Below are 14,522 nucleotides of genomic sequence, written 5' to 3'. Positions count from 1 at the left end.
TTTCTGTGTTAAGTTCCATAAATGGCCCCACTCACGTATGGTAAGAAGGGCTCTGAGGAGCCCACCCAGCCTGAAATGACCGTGAAAACAGTTTCTAAGTTTCTCAGTGATCTGCTTCTGGAGTTTTCTATGTCTCAAAATTTTGAATATGTCCTTCACAATCAAGCTTCCCACCTCGTCCCAGCTTAACCTGACAGATGAAATGAAAACCAAGGAGTTGCTCCGAACACAGGTTTTCCTTAGCATTGTTTCTGGTTAATAATACTTACACTTTTACATTTCCTTTTTCTTCTCATTTTGTAAATTTGAGAGAGGACTCAATGAAGTATTTAATTTTATTAATCCTGTTGTTAAGAACAAGATGGTATATATAGTGCTACTGAATTGAGCTGTAAGAAACTACAGAACCACGTTGTAATGCCCAGAGTTTTATTTGGGAACTGATGTGTAAAAGATACCACTGGCACAGAAGGCCATTTGGGGTATTTAAAGTGTGTCATCTACGAGGAACACGGAGAACTTGGATATACTGCAATATTCTGGTCAAGGACACAAGCCTGTGTGCGGGTTGGAGTTGGAGACCTGCAGATGAAAAGTGGGTGTGTAGAAAGTAGCTGCTGCCCCAGTCCCCTTCTGTCTCCTCCAGGCCACTGAGACCTCCAGTGTCCCCTACCCAGGCCATCAACCTTGGCCAAGTATTTGGACTTTGTTCTGTTTTCCTTTATGTTTTTTTGTGCTGCTGGTGGTGGTTTGAGACCAGTTCTCACTTTGTAGCCCTGACTCTCCTGGAACTCACTATGGCCAGGCTGGGCTCAAAGCCAAATGCACTGAGAACTACCTGCCTCTGCTTCCTGAGTGCTAGGATTAAGGGTGTGCATCACCACACCCAGCTCAGTTTGTTTTTATTTGAGGAGTCAATATTTTGGATTGTTCCTACTATCTATTGCTTTTACATTACAACTTGAAAGATCACATTTAGGTGTTTGTTTGTTGTTTTTGCATCAAAAACGTGTAAGTTTCAGTACTAAGGCTTTTATTTATTTTTTCCTGTTTCCTGGTTTTGCTATTAGAAAATAGTACATAGCTTTAAAAAGCAAAGAAAATGTTTTTTTTTAAATTATGTAGCATAAAGTGGATCCATTTACCTATTGTAAAAGAGGCATTTAATGCCCACTCAGAAAGTTCTGTGCACTCAAGTCTTAATGCAGAAGAAAGTGTAAAAGCAGCATGAGATGAAATACCCAGATACAAACAGTAGCGTAAGCTTATCCATCTCACTAGTGGAGATCATTGCAGACTCGTGTGTGTGTTTTCATTTTGGAAGCTGTGAAGTGACAGCTCAACTAACTCCTAATAATTCTGCGAAGCTGAAAGACTTTCCATGTTTTATAAAAATAGATTGAGGCACCCAGGGGAAATGACTGGGCGAGTAAAGAAACTTCCTGCACAAGTCTGATAGACTAAGTTCAGATCTCTGGCACCCTTGTGAAAAACAAGACCCTATATGACTACACATGCCTTTGACACCAGCATTAAGGGGTGAAAACAGGTGGAACCCCAGAGCTTGCTGATGAGCCAGCCTAACCAAAATGGGGGAGCTTCCAGTGTAGTGACTGGATCAAGGGAATCCGAGAGTGCAGAGATCAGGGTACCCAATATCCTTCTTTGACCCCACCCCCACCCTCATAGATACACGATCCAATGCACTCCCTTATACAAACTGCACAGTGACAGGGGCACTGCTCACTGAGCACTTAGCATATGCTGATTGCCAACATACCTTTGTCTCTGTAACCATTTTAAGGGACAGAAACTATCTTTCTAGAGCCAACAGAACAAATTAGGCAAAGCCCAGAAGCCCCACAGTTTGCTTGTGCCCTCTATTCTCAGGCTGAGTTCTTACAGGTCGAGGAGCCACAGCCTCCTGATTTCTCTCTAGGAAAATGAGAGAGATGTTGAACCCCTCCCCACATGTCTGCCAGAACCCCTCAGCAAGAATTATTGGAATAGGGAAGGGCAGGTTCCAGCCACCCCCTCGCTTCCACTGAGGTTGGTGAGACCTTGTGAGGAGATTTGTTCTGCCCTTGACTTTGCATGATGGGAGCGTTTTATGTAATGGGAGGGTCTGGGCAATCACAGTGCACCATGAAGAATGGGCCAGAAACAGGCAAAAACTTTATACCTTGTGTCCTGGTGGCACTAATTGAAAAAGCAGATTTCAGAAATGTTATAAAGCAGGTATTTCCCCTTAAAAGAAACCATACTGTAGCTTGTCTGGTTGCCATGTGGTGATACACACATCTAGGGGTGTTTGGAACTACAGTTGCTGTGAAGAAACACCATACTGTGTCGTGCTTGGAGGAGCTATGTAGAGAATGTGACTAATGTCTCCTCATCCTAGGGTTCTTTCCTACAGAAAGCAAAATACTGAGGTATGTCACAAGGTATGGGCAAACACTGGCAATTTCTGAGATAATTTTTAACTAATGAGAAGTTTCCCTGAATAATGGACCTTTTCATCATTTATGCCTATGTTAAAAATACTTACATTTGCTTTTGTTTGGGTTTTAATGCCCGTCATATTTCTATAGATCATGATAGAATTTAATCACAAACCAAATACCACATCATTCTTCAGCCAAACATCATGAAATCATTGTCGATGAGGTGAGGAGATAAAGTAATTGGATTAGAAATGGGTGGTTTAAGTTTACACCGTTTTATTATATCAGGAATTTTGATATTTGAGCTCTAGCTTGCCACAGCTGTGCAGTCACTTGGGCCTGGGATACGCATATAAGCCAGGTGCCATGACGCTGTCGCTTGACATTCTGGAGGAAGATAAGATGTGGAGATGGTCAAATATATTACTTTAATAAGCTTTGTCGGAAAGGAAACAACTCATCTTTCAGCTCCTGCAGCCTGGAGGCATGATCCGTTCAGTGTAAGCCCCCTTGCCCTGCCTCTGTGCTCTTCTCTGGGTTTCGAGGATGGAGACCTGTACTCATGGCGGCACAGGAATTTCTGCCCTTAAACTTCTGTCTGTAATCTTTCCCTAGTCATAAGAGTGTGCACTTCAGTCTCACAAATCGATGACTCTCGCTAGAACGTCCTTGTGAAATACTACTTTTCTGTAGTATACAGTCATTAGTTGAACTTCTAAGCAGTAGGTTCATAGAAAGGGAGAGAGGAATCTCCTCATAGCAAGAGGAATGCCTGTGCCATAGAGAATTCCTGGCTTTGTTTAATTGTCCTGTGTCCATTTTGAAGCTGTATCATAGCTTGGTACATTCAATTTAAAAATAAAATACTAAAGAAAAAGTATGCATTGTTACTGTCAGAAATTTAATTTTCAAATAATGTAGAAGGGATTGTGTCAGAATGTTATTGTTTTGAGTTTAGTTCATTCAGATTTATGTAATTCTGAAAGAAAGAATACAACTTAGTCAATTTGGGTTTATTGAAATGTTTAGCTTTGTAACATGATGAGTTGCACCATGTGGGGTGTATGTATTTGAGACAATGTGTGGCATGGAGCATTGTGAAGTTCCCCAAGACAAATGGTAGTAACCCTTGGCATAGTTGATTTAATAAAATTCTTTGGAATTCCCCTTAGAGTTATTAAAAAATAGACCACATGTATTTAAACAAGCCACTTCTTACTTTATCAGAAGTGATGTGGTAATGTGTGGAAATCTGTGTTCTCATCCAGTTAGACTCTGTAGTCCTATGAAAACAAAATGTGGAGACCATAAACAACCTATTTTCAAGTTATTGTTATTGAGAGTGCTCTAAAAGTGCACACTTAAATGGAAACAAGTGAATTGTTAACAAACTATTCCCACCGGCCATTCTCTAAAGGAAGCTTTGAGAGGCCTTCTGGCTCTCTGGTATTCTGTCCCAACTATAACCAAATTACACACATTTAGACTGTCAGTGCTTATGAGAAGTTTAGCCATAGACTATTTCTGAAAGAAATAAATATTGTTATTTTAAAATTGAATTAAAACGATAATCCTTGAAGAATTTCTTACTTTTAAGAGTAATCCCTGAGTGTGGGTCTTATATCTATTTTTGTATGCCTGATTTTATTGAATTAGCAAATTATAAATTATAATTGCATTCAGTATGATATGTTATGTCTTGAGTCTTGTTATACTCAAGATACACAGTTGATGATCAAGCCTTTCAAATGTCTGCCATCACTGATACTAGATATGTTAAAACTGTGAAATTATATCTGCCTAATTTAAAAAAATGCTAAGTCGGTGTCCTTTACTTCCTGCCTTCACTATGAATAGCCAAAAAAAATCACTATGAAGTGTAGATTGAGAGACTTTCATTATAATTGAAATTAAGGAAACATCTTTCATTTCAAACTTTGTCTTTGATTCAGATTTCTCATTTGTTCCAAAATAATCTCAGCGAGGCTTTGTGGGACTGATGTTATAGGACACGGCATTCAGTGTTACACACCAGGTCCTTCGATTTTGTATAGGACACGGCATTCAGTGTTACACACCAGGTCCTTCGATTTTGCATAGCACGTTTCCCCTCAGGCGAAGCCAAGTTTGTGAAGCCGAGTTCATGTTTACAGAATGGCCCCTGTGGTTACGGTGCCCTTTCAGTTAGTGCTGTGGATTCTGTATGCTTTTTGCTTTGTTACTAGGGAATTTCTTTTTAGTTCATAAACAATATTTTTAGTTTCTTCACTAAACTGTTTGATGATAGAGATTCCACAATGTCGTTGAGTTCAGCAATTGTGACTAACTGAAGAAAAACAGACTGATGCTTCGGGATCGTTAAAAATCCCTATCAATCTGAAAGAATACAGTGATTCAAGCTTTATCTAGTTGCTTCATACATGTGGTCCTTAGGAATAGTCATCAGGACGTGCTTACATGCATCCGAAAGCATTCTTTTTTTTTTTTTTATAATTTTTTTCTTTATTATTATGTGTTTTAAATTTTATACATCAGCCATGGGTTCCCCTGTCCTCCCCCCTCCCGCCCCCACCTCCACCTTTCTCCCAGCCCCTCCCCTCCATTCCCATGTCCTCCAGGATCAAGTCACCCCTGGGGATTCATTTAAACCTGGTGGATTAAGTACAGGCAGGTCCTGTAACCTCCTTCCAGACTGAGCAAAGTGTCCCTGTGTAAGCACAAGGTTTCAAACAGCCAGCTCATGCACTAAGGACAGATCCTGGTCCCACAGACTGGGTGCCTCCCAAACATATCAAGCTATTCAATTGTCTCACTTATCCAGAGGGCCTGATCCAGCTGGGGGCTCCACAGCCTTTGGTTCATAATTCATGTGCTTCCATTCAATTGGCTATTTGTCCCTGTGCTTTTTGCAGTCTTGGATTCAACAATTCTCGCTCTTACAGACCCTCCTCTTTCTCGACAGTTGGACACCTGGAGCTCCATCTGGGGCCTGACATGTTAGTATACATGAGTGACCCCAAAAATTTAACCAAGGAACTGATACAGCTAATAAAAACCTTCAGCAACATTGCAGGATACAAGGTCAACTCAAAAAAATTAGTAGCCCTCCTATATACAGTAGACAAACAGGCTGAGAAGGAAATCAGAGATACATCACCCCTTACAATAGCCAAAAGCATTCTTAAAGAATGGAGAGACAAAGATAACAAGGTTTCTTCTGTACAGAATAAACTATCAAGAAATTTGGTAAGCAACTTATGCTCGCAAGTATTTGTTTCTGAAAAAAAATTAACTGGGTTCTGGGGTATTTTAATGGCTATTCATACTAGAAGATGAAATGCATCCACCCTTGTCAGGGATTGTTTCAGAGCCCCAAACTTCGTGTTTGGGCCACTGATGTTTTTCCCTCCAGAAAGGGATGCACGTAGAAGAGACTGAGCCTGTTCTCCACAACTGCACACACTGTAGAACACCACTGAAGAGAATAGCTACAGGACAGCAGTGTTGTTGGACTTGTGGGATGAGCCTGCTTTGGGAGTTTGGGCTAGATATGGACATACTATATTGCCTCAGTATTTTCGATTAAAATACTTATTTGAGAGCATCATAGAGTCATATGCAGCTGTAAGAAAAACTAGAGCTCCCATGTGCCCTTTGTCCATGGTTCCCCAGTGACGATGTCATCCAGAACCTTCGGATAATACCTCCAGCAGGAGGAAGACTTGCTGCACCTTGAAAATGGTCTTTAGTCTGTCCAAATGGCACCGGTTTTTCTATTTGTTTGTTGTTTTTATTCCATTCTGATTATGGGATAGCAGTACTTCATGAAAAATCATCTTTAAAATTAATAAATATGCAGTTAGATTACCATTGCCATTAGGCATAAATACAAAACAAGCCCATACTACAAAGCTGTTTGTTTCTGAATAGGTAAATAGTATAATTACACAGTGGAGTGCTTTTTACTTTGTTCTTTGACAGACTTTATTAGAATCTGTATATCAGTTGTGTATAGATGTTGTAAAATTGATATCTTGGTACTTTAGCTAGTTAACTTAATCTTTTATAGTAATGGAGTTGTTGTGTTGGATAAGAAGCTGTATTCAGGAGTGCTTTAGCAAACTGTTCACTTATTTTAGGCTGGATTAAAAGCGCTCCAGTTTTGCTAGATAGAAGGAATCCCTTGCAGTGCAGCTGCCTGAAAGTGCAGGCCCCTCCCCTGCTCCGAGTTGCTCTGTTTTAGAAGTCTGGGAATGCACCCTGGGACCCACCTAGTCACTGAATGCTGCAGAAGGACCTGCTGCTGTGTCTACTTGAAGAGCTAGACTGTGAGGAGCAGGTCTCTAGATCCTGGCCATTGTGTTGTGAAGAAACAGAATATTGTTGTGATTGTATGTATAAAAAGCATCCATCATCTTGTTCCCAGATTTTCATTCAGATATGAAAACACTGTCTTTCATAGTCTTCATCTTTAAATCATGGGAAGTTTTAGATTTGAACCTAACACCTGCATGCTTTATCTGACATAGTTTTCAAACCCATGGCCAGGAATTCAGGAGAGTCAAAGGCATTTGAGCAGCGAAGAGAGTGGACCAGACGTTGAGAACTACCAAAAGCAGTCCTGTCAGTCATGCATGTAATCGGACAGAATTCTGATTGTTGGGGCTGGTTGGTTGGTTTCACCTAGCTTTTAATTTTTTTCTCCTTTAAGTAACAGAGGAAATTTAAAATAGTAAGATAGCTAATAGATAGATGGAGGTAGAGAAGAAGGAAACATTGGCCTAGAACTAAACAAAGAAATGACATTAGGAAAATATAGTGCTAAAAGTCTTTTGTTTCCCATAACTATACCGGTATGCTTCAGTAAGAGCAAAATCCTATGTAGTGGGAGGGGTCTCGGGTGCTGTTCGCAGGTGCGGTGTAGCATTAGTGCTGTGTGGTGAGCCGGGGTGTGCAGCACAAAGCACTTGTGTTACAAGTTCAGAAATAAGTCTTCAGGGAAGTCACTTGATAAACAATGGGCGCACGCTGCCAGAAGACGCCAGATTCATCCTGTGTTTGATTTTGGTTGTTGTCTGTTTGGAGCCTTTTACTGTTGCCAGAATTCTGTTGTGCAGTTCGACATGGGGTTAAGATGCGCAGTGTGCCTGGTGCTCAGAGCGAGTGGTGATGAGGAACAGAAACTGGGAACCGAAGTGCCTGGGAGGGGCAGATGTGAGTGCTGTGGCCTCAGTTGGTCAGGTTGTCTGGGCCCCGGTGTCTTATCTTTAAAGTGAAAGTAAGGACAGTGCCAGATAGGGCTGGAGTGAGGGGTACCTGACATACTACTCCAAAGCTTCTCCTCATCCCCAGTGGTACTGAGCCCTTGGGGAGTGGTGATGATTTCTGATTGAAAGTGTCAGCCACTGGAACTGTTTGGGGGACACCCAGGCAGGGGCATCGGGATCCGTCCCTGGCCTTTGGGAGCCCAGTGCCTGTGGTGGGACGCCTTGCACAGCCTTGGTGCAGTGGGGAGGAGCTTGGTCTTGCCTAGGCTCAGTGTGCTGGGCTCTGCTGACTCCCCATGGGAGACCTTGATTTGGGGGTTGTGGGGATGTGGGGTGGCTTGCGAGGGAGGGCTGGAGGTGGGAGGAGGGAGAAGATGGAATCTGTGGGTGGCATGTAGAGTGAGTAGAAAATTCCTTAATAAAGAAAAATGAAAACAAAAAGACAAATTAAAAATTTTTAAGTTACCTCTAAAGTTCAAATTTTAGCTATTGTCTCTTAGGGCAAATTTTGATAAGCGCAAACTATTCTCTTTGTGCAAATCATATATGCACAAATTTCAGTTACAATGTATTAAATGATAAATTATGCTCCATTAATGACATTTATATGTTAAAGTCTTACTCCTATTTCTTTATTTGTAATAATAAAAAATAAAAAATGGGACTTTATTTGTAAAAAAAAAAAAAAAAAGAAGGAGAAGAAGAAGAAAGTGAGAGCCAGCGCCCTGCTGCAGCTGGTCAGTGCGCAGGCACTGCAGGCTACCACTGGTGCTTCAGTTTACTCCAGCACTCAGTGAACTGAGTCCTCACTGCTTTGATGTCATTGTGGATGTGTATCCTGTTAGCCTATTAACCCTCATGAGGTCGGCTCATAATTTGAATCCATTATTTGTTCAAAACAAACTTGCCACTTGACTCATTGGAAATATTTCTTTAGTTGTATAATCCATAGCTGAGAATATATGTGGAAAGTTGATCAAAACAAAAGATTTGGGCGGTCATGTTGGCACCCCTGTTATTAGTGAAATTTTCCTTTAAGACTTTCAAATGAAATAACTTCAGCATAGGAGAGGATTGCTGGCTCATCCAGAGAACCTGAATTCAGTTCCCAGCACCCCCCGGGCTCACACCTTCCAGTAACTCCAGTTCCAGGGTATCTGACATCCTGTTCTGGCTGCCTCCGGCACTCACCCACAGATAAAAATAAAATATAATCTTTAAAAATTAAAGAGTAATCTCACCACATTTTTGTTTAAACAAACATAATATCCCTTAGCAATTAAACACATAAAACTTGCATCGTGGAACTGGTGGACAGTTGGTTCAATAAAGTGCTTGTGTTTGATATGCAAAGCCCACGTGACAGAAAAGCAGGATACAGTGATGCACACTCCCAGCACGAGGAGGTGGAGGCAGGCACACTTTTGAGACTGCCAAGCACACAGCTCAGCCTGCTTGGCAGGTTCCAGACCTGTGAGAGACCTCAGTTCAGCTGAGGTAGATGGCCGCTGATGGTTTCCTCTGACCTGTAAGTGCTGTGCTCAGGTGTGCATGTGCACCCTCACACACACAGACACCCACAGATGTCCAGACAGGCACACACAATCTCGCCTTGTCCGAACACTTGGACATTTCACTCATAAACATCACAATTTAAATGAAAAGGCAGGAGCACATAGGAACTGCTTGCTTGCAGTGTTTATCAGTCTGTTTTGCTGTGCTGCATAACTTGAGCAAATTAAGAGTGAGAAATAATAATGATGGTAGGAACCAAGACGTGAGAGCTGCGGCCAGGGTTAAGGGCACAGAGCTGTAGAAAGTGCTTCCGGAACAGCCCTGAAAAGTAAAGACACTTTCAGATGGGAGCGACTTCTCCAAGTCAGCTCGAGTAGCAATCTGTGTAAAGACCCTCCTCACACTAACCTTCAAAGGGGTTTGTGAGGAAACTTTTACATTTCTAATGTGTTTTGGAAAATCTAGATTTAATGTGGCTTTAAAAATGTAATGTTGAACTTTTAAAAAGCTTTCCACACCAAACCATCTTCAAATCCTTTCTAAGAAGCACATGGCCACATCTGTCTGTGCTGTTTATTCTGTTTATGGCCAGTCTCCAGTTCATTATAATAAAGGAAACTTTGAAAACAAACCAAAAACCCCCAGCCCACCTCTATGAACCCAGCACTGACTAAATGCAGCCTTAGTTTGCCGTCTTCCCCATTATTAAAGCGCCCCCAGTTGGCTTTAGTCTCCTGATGTTCTAAGTTGTTTCCACACATGTTGCCCATTCCTCAAGGTTTTCTTCCCGTTTTCACCCGCTCAAAGAGGTGTGGCCCTGGATGCTTTTTATGTGGCATCTGCCTCCTTCTGCTCTGTGCAGCTTTCTCCAGGTAGGGTTTACCTCCTGGGTAGTTCAGAAGTAGGATCTATAGCAACAAGCTGAGCCCATTGTCCTTCTCCATCTGTGTGCTTCCCATTTATTCCTGAGTGACAGACACTCTTATTTCCATACTCTTGGTTCATTCTAAAGCAGTTTGTATTTTTAATAGTAATCTATTTGGCCTGTTAGGAAGCAATACAAAATTTGGATTACTAACCACCATGTGCTGCACGTGTTTTGTCTCCAGTCAGTAATCTTCAGTGCGTTTCTTCATTTAATTCAGTTCTGGGTTCTTTGATGCATAGCTTTCAGTGATTGGACTTGTGATAATTTTCTTATTTCTTAACTTTAATGTTATTTTGAAATAACATTAATAATAGCATATTTTGTTGTGCAATTGATATTTTTATATATGTATACATTGTGAAATGACCAAACTGGTCTAATTAACATATCTTCACCACAAATACTTACCCTTTCTTTGTGACGAGAGCACTTCAGTCCACTCTTAGCTCTTTGAAATAGTTAGCACATTACTAATAATTGCCACCATGCTGTGCAGTATATCATGGAGTAGCGAACTTCCTTTAAAAATAACTTTTGGCCGAGTGCATGTCACACCATGATGATAAATGGTAAAGGAAATGATGCCTCAAATATAGTTACTCATTAGAACCATCATTTTGAAAAATCACATTCATTTTACACTAGGGTCTCTCTAAAGACTGCTAGTCATATATTATTTAAATTTTTATCTATGAATATTGTCTGGGACTTTCTGACTAGCTATAACGTGTAGTATTAATTTATCTATCCTACAATCAGACTGCAACCCACAGATCCAGGGAGGCTACCTAGCAGGGGAGACCCTAGGATGACTGTGGCTTATAAGTATTGGTTTTACCCAATCACTGGGTAAGCTTTAGTGAAACATTTCACTATTAGGATAAGAATTTGTACTGTATCAAGCTAATGAAAGAAAATGTTGGCCGTACTTTCAGGAGGGGAGGCTAAAATCTTTTTAGATTATGGATTAGCCTATAGAAAAATGTCTGCCATAAACCAAACAGTGAAGGGGAAGATGAATAAGAATCTCACTTAACACAACTTAAGTAAAATATAGTTCTCTGAACAGATGAAGATATGTTTCTTCTGTATCCCAGAATCTAATCAATATTTATATGTAAAATGCAGCTATCATTTGGCTTAAAAGGGCTTATTGGGAAATGTCAGCATTTATACTATTTTCTACAGAGAAAATATTTTACTGTTTAAAATTTAAAAACAAAATGAAAAAATTTATCTGTCATATATCACTCTTTTATATTAGATTGTTTAAAAGTAATTATTATTAAATGTCAGTTGACATGTGTATTTTACATCTAGAGACTGCCCCTTGTAGCAATAGAGACCATGTTAGTTCATTCTCCTTATGGAATAAAAGCCACTAAAATCTGAATTAGCATGGTAGTTATTACAGAATTTGTCATCATGGATTACTCTCTAATAAGACATTTATTTTCTAATGTCACCTTATAGGCCGTATTATATCTAATTCATCTGTTTATTTACATTTATTTCATTCTTTTATATTTTGTTAATCATTGTCATGGTTTTTAGTAATATTCTATTCTGGCATGTTTAACTTAGAATTCCATTGTCTCACATCCAGGGAGATGGCTCAGTTGGTAAAAGTGCTTGTCACCAAACCTGATGACCGGAATTTGCTCCAAGACCCACATGGTAGAGAGAGCTTATCCTATGACAGCCACATGGGCAGCATGGCAACACATGCCCACATATATACACTTCAATAAATAAATAGAAGAGAATTTCAACCCTGCACAAAGAGAAACAATATATAACATGGAAGATTTTTAAATATAGGATTTCAGGGTCTATGACATGGCTTCGTGGGTAAAGACACCTTCCACCAAGCCTAATGGCCTGAGTTTGATCTCAGGAACCCACATGGTACTGCCACACATGTGCCATGGCATGCATGTGTCCACAAATGCACACAGAAATAAATAAAATGTGACTACTGTTTTCTTTTGTTTCATGTTGTTTATGAGGCAGATTCTCATCATGTATCCCTGCCTGGCCTGAGACTCCGAGAGATTTGCCTGTCTTTGCCTCCAAGCATTAAGATTATTTTTTAAAGTAAATATATATGTATATGATTCCATCAGAATGAGCCTTGCAGCTCATGTGATGTTTCTAAAGTAAAGTCTCTGATATAAATGTACTTTCGTATGTTTCAAAATGTTTTATCTGTATTGTTTGGTATTAGATATCATTTAACATGTAACTTTGGGGTCAGCTTTTTATCATTTCTTTTTTTAATAAACCTTCTCATATCTAGCCTTCTCTTCTTCAATGTCCCCTCACTACAAGGAAGTAAAGAAACAGGGCGTCTCTTAGAAAACCACCTTTCCCAGTTGGGCCTGGTGGTGCGTGCCTGTAATCCTAGGTACATGGGAGGTGAAACACAGGAGGATTCTTCTTTCAAGGTCTGCTTGGGCTACAGGGCAACTTCAAGACCAGCCTGAATCACTTCTAAGAGCCTGTCTTAAAATAAAAAATAAAAGCATACTGGGCACATAACTTTTTGGTAGAGTATTTATCTAGAGAATGCACAAGGCTCCAGGTTCAACCTCCAGCTGGGACCAAGGAGCATCTTCCAGTTAACTGAAACCCAGTATTCACAATTCGAAATAGTAATTGCTTCCTGGCCCTTTAGCCAAGATCTAGTATCTGGTTTAAGTAGTTTAATGTCTTAGATGGCCTCTCTCTAAGGACTGTATAAATGGAGTTTTGGAGCAGGGAGACGGAATGGAGGCTTGCTCCATCAACTCTGTACACTACCTGTTGCAGTCCCTCCAGGAATGGTGCACCTTTTCAGAGGACGAAATCAGTTTCTCAGAAATTAAAATAACAATTCAAAATACATTTATCTATTAATAAAAACCTTTCCTTTGACACAAATCTTACCTTATTTTTACCTTTAATTTGTGTTTGTCATGAAATTTGGTTCCCATTTACACAGATACCAAAGAAGGAACACCATATCTATTGCTTGTATCTTAAGAATTGTATGGGGGGGTGGGGCCTGGAGACATGGCTCAGAGGTTAAGAGCCCTGGCTGCTCTTCCTGAGATCCTGTGTTCAATTCCCAGCAACCACATGGTGGCTCACAACCATCTGTAACGTGATCTGGTGCCCTCTTCTGGCCTGCAGACATAACACTGTGTACAAAATAAAGAAATAAATCTTTAAAAAAAAAAAAAAAAAAAAAGAATTGTATAGAGACTGGTAGTGGTGGCACATACCTTCATACCTTTAATTCTAGCACTTGGGAGTAAGAGTCCAGGCTGGTCTACAGAGTGAGTTCCAGGACAGCCAGGGCTGCACAGAAAGAAAAAAAAAAAAAAAAGAATTGTATCACATAGGTAACACTGAAATATGAAACCTATTGTGATTCTGTTAATATTGGGGTTTGATGACCAAATACAACCTACATAAGCTCTCCAGAGGTTCATACTAATAAAAACTGCTGTCATGCATACGTTATGGGCATTTTAACATGTTTACCTGGGGCATAGAGAGATGACTCAATACTTGAGTGCTTCCTGCTCTTGCAAAGGACCTGGGTTCAGTTCCAAGCACCACAGCCATCCATAACTCCAGTTCCCTGGTTTCTGATGCCCTCTTCTGGCCTCCATGAATACTTATGCACAGTACACTTACACATACAGGCAATACACTCATACGTATTAAAAAAAAAAAAAAAAAAAAAAACTTAAAAATGTGTGTCTACTTTATGGAATTAAATTGCTGTTTAGCAGAAACTTGGAAATAAATTCCTAATATGCCATTTTGTTAAGCTAAGTTAAAATTATTTAAAGTTAAGGAATCATTGAAAAACTGATTGTGAACTTTGGTCCTTATCATGGCTTAATCTTTCCTAGCAACACCTAATGTTTTGTTTTTATCCACATATTGGAAACAAAGCAAACATTTGCACCATTTACTGTTAGCACAAGGCTTGGAAATACTTGGTGTGGATTCATGCTTTGCCCCGGTAGATTGGCCATGCTGCAGTCCACAGGCCTCTCGGTGAGGTGATCAATACACTCGGTGTTCTCCAGGACAACCTCACACTCATCGAAGGATTCTCTGTGGCCTCTGAGAAAAAAGGCTATGGTGTGCTAAAACTTTGAGGGTTCTGGGCAATTACCCAGCATTCCTACCCATCGTGCATGACAAATATCTTGCCCTATGGTCGGAATTTCCAGCTTTCCCACATCTTTCACTAGGAACTGCCACCCTGTTCTCACACATGGGCGGCCCAGCATACCTCTCATGTGTACTCAACTTACCAGCCACAGCGAAGGCAGTTTCAGGGAATACAGGACAGGGGTGGTTGTTAAA

General features: G+C 40.4%; 1 protein-coding gene and 1 pseudogene across 1 annotated transcript in view; both read left to right on the top strand.

Annotated features, from left to right (window-relative positions):
- LOC118589729 (protoheme IX farnesyltransferase, mitochondrial) overlaps nucleotides 1–14,522 on the top strand; it is a 108,231-nt gene that overhangs the window by 53,182 nt on the left and 40,527 nt on the right. The window lies entirely within an intron of this gene.
- On the top strand, nucleotides 12,812–12,990 carry LOC118590575 (annotated as a pseudogene).

The sequence above is a fragment of the Onychomys torridus genome, chromosome 8 (genome assembly GCF_903995425.1).
Source record: "Onychomys torridus chromosome 8, mOncTor1.1, whole genome shotgun sequence".
NCBI lineage: Eukaryota > Metazoa > Chordata > Mammalia > Rodentia > Cricetidae > Onychomys > Onychomys torridus.
The sequence above is the reverse complement of the archived record's forward strand: the minus strand, read 5'-3'. Positions and strand labels throughout refer to the sequence as shown.